This window comes from Vombatus ursinus, unplaced genomic scaffold (genome assembly GCF_900497805.2).
Source record: "Vombatus ursinus unplaced genomic scaffold, bare-nosed wombat genome assembly UNPS02014924.1, whole genome shotgun sequence".
Lineage (NCBI taxonomy): Eukaryota > Metazoa > Chordata > Mammalia > Diprotodontia > Vombatidae > Vombatus > Vombatus ursinus.
Genome location: NW_020954702.1, coordinates 6,655,761 through 6,661,760, shown reverse-complemented (window position 1 = coordinate 6,661,760; position 6,000 = coordinate 6,655,761). Strand labels below are relative to the sequence as shown.

General features: G+C 38.9%; 1 protein-coding gene across 2 annotated transcripts in view; it reads left to right on the top strand.

Moving 5' to 3' along the window:
- Positions 1-336: 336 nt before the first annotated feature.
- Positions 337-6,000, top strand: part of SLC37A1 (solute carrier family 37 member 1) — a 162,656-nt gene continuing 156,992 nt past the window's right edge. Inside the window, exon 1 of one of the 2 annotated variants that reach the window (XM_027843624.1) lies at positions 337-415. The gene's annotated coding sequence lies outside the window, so the exon portion shown is untranslated. Of the gene's footprint in view, positions 416-2,407; positions 2,552-6,000 lie in introns of those variants that run through there. The other variant, XM_027843623.1, reaches the window with a different exon arrangement.

The following is a 6,000-nucleotide window of genomic DNA, read 5'->3' as shown; positions in this document are numbered from 1 at the left end:
CTATAAAATGGGACCAATGATAACTATGGGATTGACCTCACAGGGTTGTTTTGAGGATGAAAAGAAATAATGTATATAAAGACAAGCACTTAAGTTATCCTAAAGCATTCTATATTATTGTCAAGAAGTCAACAAGCATTTATAAGCATTATAAGCATATTATTGCTATTATAAGCATATTATTGCTATTATAAGCATGAGTATAAGCACTTACCATGTGATAAGTGCTGTGCCTATCACCGAGGATACAAAGAAAGACAAAAGAAAACAACAAAACCAGTCCCTGCTCTCAAGTCTAATGAGAAAGACAACACAAAAAACAGTTACATTACAAATTCAATATGTACAGGAGAAATTGGAGATAATAAAGGAAAGCACTAACATTAAAGGGATCCAGAAAGGTTTCTTATGGAAGGTAAGACTTTATCTAAAACTTGAAGGAAGCCAGAGATCTTTACCTAGTCTTAAAGTACATTTTTTAAATTGTAATCAACAAACAAAATCTTTCATTCTGTTAAGCAAAATTTATCTTGGCTGTTTCTATGAGACTTTTGGTTGACAATGATACCTGCCCTTTGTAACTCAAAAGAGTGTTGGAAATAACAAATGAATTATGTGAAAACACTTCTAAATTTGTATATAAGCATCATACGTTGTATATAAAGTAGTATAGGAAAGATGGGACAGCTCTTTCTCATGAAAGAGCAGAGGACTGAGAGAATCTTGGGGTTCATGTTCCAGCTGTGATAATTTTTTTGTTGCATGTCTGTGGTCAACTCATAAACTTATTGATACTCAATTTACTTGTCTGTAATATGAGGATTCACTAACTTACTGTGCTATTGTAGGAATAACATTTTGCAAATAATAATGGGCTCAGAAACTATCAATCAGTGTACTCAACATAGAGGTAAAGGAAAGGAGCCATCTGGCAGAGCAAAATCATAGAGCCCCATGGAACTGAAACAGATGCTGTTTAGCTGAGAGAGAACAAAGAGAAATTCTTAGTGGAATTTATTTTATCTTCCTCAAAACATTCACAATGTTGGGAGTGGAGAATTTTCATTTTTCTTGTGTTTTATTGATTATCTTTTGTTCTCATATTACCTGTTCTCCAAAATACCCCTCCCACTCCCCTCCAAAAGAGCCTTCCTTTATAACAAAGAATTAAAAAGGGAAGGAGGGACAAGAACAGAAAAACTAACCAATATAGCAACCAAATATATTATGTAGAGAGTTTTACCACCACAGTTCTTTCACCTCTGTAAGGAAAAAAGTAAACTCTTATCTCTTCTTTAGAGTTCTTTCCATTTACATTGTTGTAATCATTGTGTATATTGTATCCATTTATATCTTTCTATGCTTCTTTGTATTCATTACATTCACAGTATTTTAAGGTTAATAATTGATTACATTCATGTACCACAACTTCTTTAGTCATTCCCCAATTGATAGACATCTAACTTTGTTTCCAGTTCTTTACAAAAAAGACAAAGTGCTGCTATAAATATTTTGCTGTAGCCAGGTGAGATGGTATGCACCTATAATTCCTTCTAGGGGGAGGCTGAGGCTAATGGGTCTCTTGAATTTAGGGATTCTAAGCTGCAATAGACTATACTGATTGAGTGTTCACACTAAATTTGGCATTAATGTGGTGAGCCTCTGGGAGCAGATTGTCTATGGAAGGGCAAACAATGCTCCCAAGTTGATCTGTGCGAGTAGCCCCATACTTACAGGGTAAGTTAGAGAGTTTCAGCTTTAAGCATACAAACGAATGGATGAATGAAATATTTTGAAGTATATATTTCTTTTATCATTGACCCTTGGGGGTATATTGTTAGCAGGAGAGCTCTGGGTCAAAGAATATGAATATTTTAATCAATTTCTACTTCACAATTCTATCAATAGTGCATGTGTCCCAGTTGGTCTACAACCTCTCTGACAATGACTATTCTCACATTTTATCATTTTTGTCGGTGTGTTGGATAATCAGTAAAACTTCAGAGTTGTTTTGATTTGCCTTTTTTCCTGTTAATGGTTCTAAGCAATCTTTCTTATGAATAATAGCTTGCAATTCTTCTTTTGAAAATTATTTTAGGACTTAATGTCTATGCTACTCTATCGCTAGACTTCCAATTCCATGTAGTTCAGGAAAAACGAAATTGTAGTGATTTTTTTGGTAGTGTTGAAGGAAACAAGACAAATTTGTGTGAGAAAAGCAAGAACTAGTCTAGTTTCTTTGTTTGCATTGTACAGCCCGTGGTTCTATTGGTTTGAAAGCCAGTCTAGCAAGTGGTGTGGTGGGGGTGATGTGGGAAGGGAGGAGGAGGAAGAGTCAAGCCAGGCTAAGCAGGCTCCGGTAGGCGTTGACGTTTCGGAGACCTGCAGAAATAGAATGAAAGTGAAAGGGGGGAGAGGAGGCAGACCCTGGCCGGAGCCGCTCCTGCCTGCCACCTCAGTCACTCCAGGAAGTGTCAGGACAGCAGGAAATGCCGGTGTACGCGAAAACTGTTTGGCTGCTAGAAGAGAAGCAATTTTTGGTCGCCCATAGGTAAGGCTGGAGAGGGGCTAGCGAACTGTTGCAGGCGTTCTGCTTCGTATGCTATTATGACCTTGCCTTTAGAAAAGGTCGGTGTTGAGACCTGCCAGCGTGGGTAGGAATCGGAGGTATGGAGGACCATCAAGTAAGCAAGAGAAGCAGCCTGTCTGTTTTGCTGTTTTGGATGCAAGAGCTCTTCAGATGCACCTGCTACCAGTTGTATGAATGGAGGCGGGTGCGGGAGGGGGAAGGGGAAGAAAAAAACGAAAAGAGAATTGCGAGAGTGCCAAGGGAGGAAGGAGGCTCTATTCTACTCACTAGCGGGCACCGGAGGGTACATAATTTCTATAGACAGAGAGGAGACCCTGGAGCTGGGTTTCTACGATTCGTCCTATCTCACCTCTCCTTCTCCTTTCTTCTCTTCCCCTGAGACCCCCGAAACCAGAGGGGCAGATCTTTGGGAGGTGGAGTTTAGAAAAAAGAGAAGTCTTCTGTTTTGTACAAAGAGGTGAAATGAAAAGGTTGGCGGAAGAGGAGGAGATTTCGGAAGAATTGGGGTCAGAAGCGGTGAAGCCTGAGAGCCCCTACCACCAGTTTCATTCTGGGGCTCCTCGGTGACATCCTGGTGATGGTCGGCCCAGCCCAGAGCTCCGCCCCATGAGACTAGGTGGGAACACCTTACTAATGTACACAGCTAAGCAAACCAGCTGCCACAGCCCAGAATCAAAAATGTGCTGTGTGGGATTGGGAGCTAAGTGAATTTTTCAGAGGCAGCTCTAATAGAGATAGGGGGGTCTTATTTGTGTGGGTTTGGGGTAAGAAAAAAAAAGGAATTCTGTAGTGCATTTTTAAGTGGGATGTTTCAAACCATCTTGCATATTTCATACATTTTTGTCTCTATCTCCAGGGATTGAATCTGTGTTTGTATATCTATTGTCTTTAACTCAAGTTGAAAGGTGATGAATGCCAGGTCTGAAAGGTCCTTCTTAAGAGTTCATGCGATCAACAGCTATAAAGTTTCTGGAGTATAAGAGGTTGTATGGGTGTAAGGGTCATTCTATTTAAGCTAAATTATTTCCTTCTCTTCTTCCCTCCCCTCTTGAACTTTCCTCCTTCAGGAGCATGAAGTGTTCTGGAATTATGACGTTTGTAGGTTTTGAATGAATGACCTAAGGAGACACAATCACTTAGTAACTTAAATAATGTGCATCTAACATGTATAATGGAAGGCTACTGCTGTACAAGAAGCCTGATGGCATTTGAGAAGTGTTAAGATTTCATCCTAAAAGAAGAATGAAGAGTGAAGACTGAGGAGATTCCTGGAATTGAGATTTTTAAGATTGTTGTTGTCTTCCAGGTTTATAATCCTAGGTAGCAGTGTGGCTGAACTTATGAGACACATTTACCAGATTTTCAGAGTTTGAAACTTAAGTTCAAGCACTGTGCCAGGCAGGCACACAGGGCAAAAATAAAACAGTCCCTGACCTCAAGGAGTTTGAGTTCTACAGGGCCTGAGAAGTGCACAGATAAGCAAATTCAAAGCATATGTAATGTTATTTAAAGTCATTTCAAGGATGAGAGTGCTAGCTGGAGGATCAGGTTTCATGTAAGAGGTATTATCTAAGCTATACTTTGAAAGAAACTAGAATTTCTAATATGTGAGAATGGATGAGGAAGGGGTGAATTCCAGGGTTTGAGGAGTCATTTATGCAAAAACAGTGAAGGTGGGAGATGGCATGTCACATATGGAGAACAGCAAGCAGGTCAGTTTGACTAGAACATGAGTATGTAAAGGAAGAGTAGTGTGGAATAAGACTAGAAAGGAAGATGAGGCATTTTAGCTATTGACCATTGAACTCAAGTTTTTTTAGACATTGTTTAACTGACCTTATGTTAGTTATTTCTTATTGATTTAAACTATGTAGAATTTTGATAGTGCTCTTCTAAGTGAAAGGGATACACCCATTGTTGATTAAACTTCGGAAAGCCTGTATAATTAATATGAGTTAAAATTCAACAAATATTTTAAGTGCCTACCATGTGCAAAACATTGTGCTAAGCAAAGAAGAGATGACTTATAGTTGGGGCAATAAGGGAAAAATAAGCATCTAAGCTGAGCCTTGGATAGGAAAGAAAAGTGTCAATAGGCGGAGATGGGCAAGGAGGCATTTGCTCTAACAACTAACAAGCATTTATTAAGCACCACTACATGCCAGTCATTGTGCTTAAAACTTAGGGTACAAAGATAAGAAGGAAACACTTTCCTGTTCTCTTGAAGTTCTATTGGGAGACTCATAAATATAAACAATAAATACAAGGTCATTTTGTGGGTCAGAGGAAAGGCACTAGCAACTGTGAGATGGCATCAGGAAGTCAAGTCAAAAAAAATTTATTAAGTGTCTACTATATGTCTACCACATTTAGCTTTTCCAATTTTTTTCATGCCTCCTCCACCCATTACTCCTCCCTCCTCCTCAGCTGAGAATCCTTTATTCCACCTTTCTCTCCACACCTCTCGTGAAATGCAGATGCCTTCCCTCACTCTACTCTCCTCCATCTCTCTCAAATAAAAAGGCAGCCCTTCTCTTTCACAAGGGATTTCATTACATTCCATCTTCAACAAATTTCTCCTCTATGATCCCCACTCTCACTAATCTTCAATTTTTTTCTGCCTACTAGAAGCTTCTTTACTGTCTAAAAACATAGTCATGCTCTTCCTCCAATTCAAAAACAAAACTGTTGATGGGAATTCATCTCTTCTAGCTATCATCCCATATCTCTCCTTTTTGTGGCTTAACTCTTTGAGAAGACTTTCTGTAATGAGTGCCTCCAATTAATTTCCTGTCACTCTTCAACTCTCTACAGTCTGGCTTCCTACCTCATCATTCAACTGAAGCTTCTTTCCAAAATTACCAATTATTTTCTTTTTAAATTATTTTTTCAATCAGCAAACATTTGCTTTTTCCCTCCCATCCCTGATTTGAGAGTGAAAGGAAATAAAATTCCCATTACTATAGTAAAAAAAAAAAATTCCACATTGGCCATTTCCAGAAGAAAACACCCAGAAATATATATTTATGTGTATATGCATATATGTATACACATATATGTAATAATAAACTCTCAATTTTTTACCTTTATATCTGGAAGTGGGTAACATGGAATTGTGGTTAGTCATTGATCAGAGTTCCTAGTTTTGTTTTTTGGGGGGCCTAGGCAATGGGGTTAAGTGACTTGCCCAGGGTCACACAGCTAGTTAAGTGTCAAGTGTCTGACTTCAGATTTGAACTCAGGTCCTCCTAACTCCAGAGCTGGTGGTCTATCCACTGTGCCACCTAGCTGCTCCCCTAGTTCTTTCAAAGTTGTTTTTCTTTACACTACTGTTCTCCTGGATCTGTTTATATCACTGTTTCAGTTCATACAAGTGTTCCCAGGTTTCTCTGAAACCATATCCTTCATCA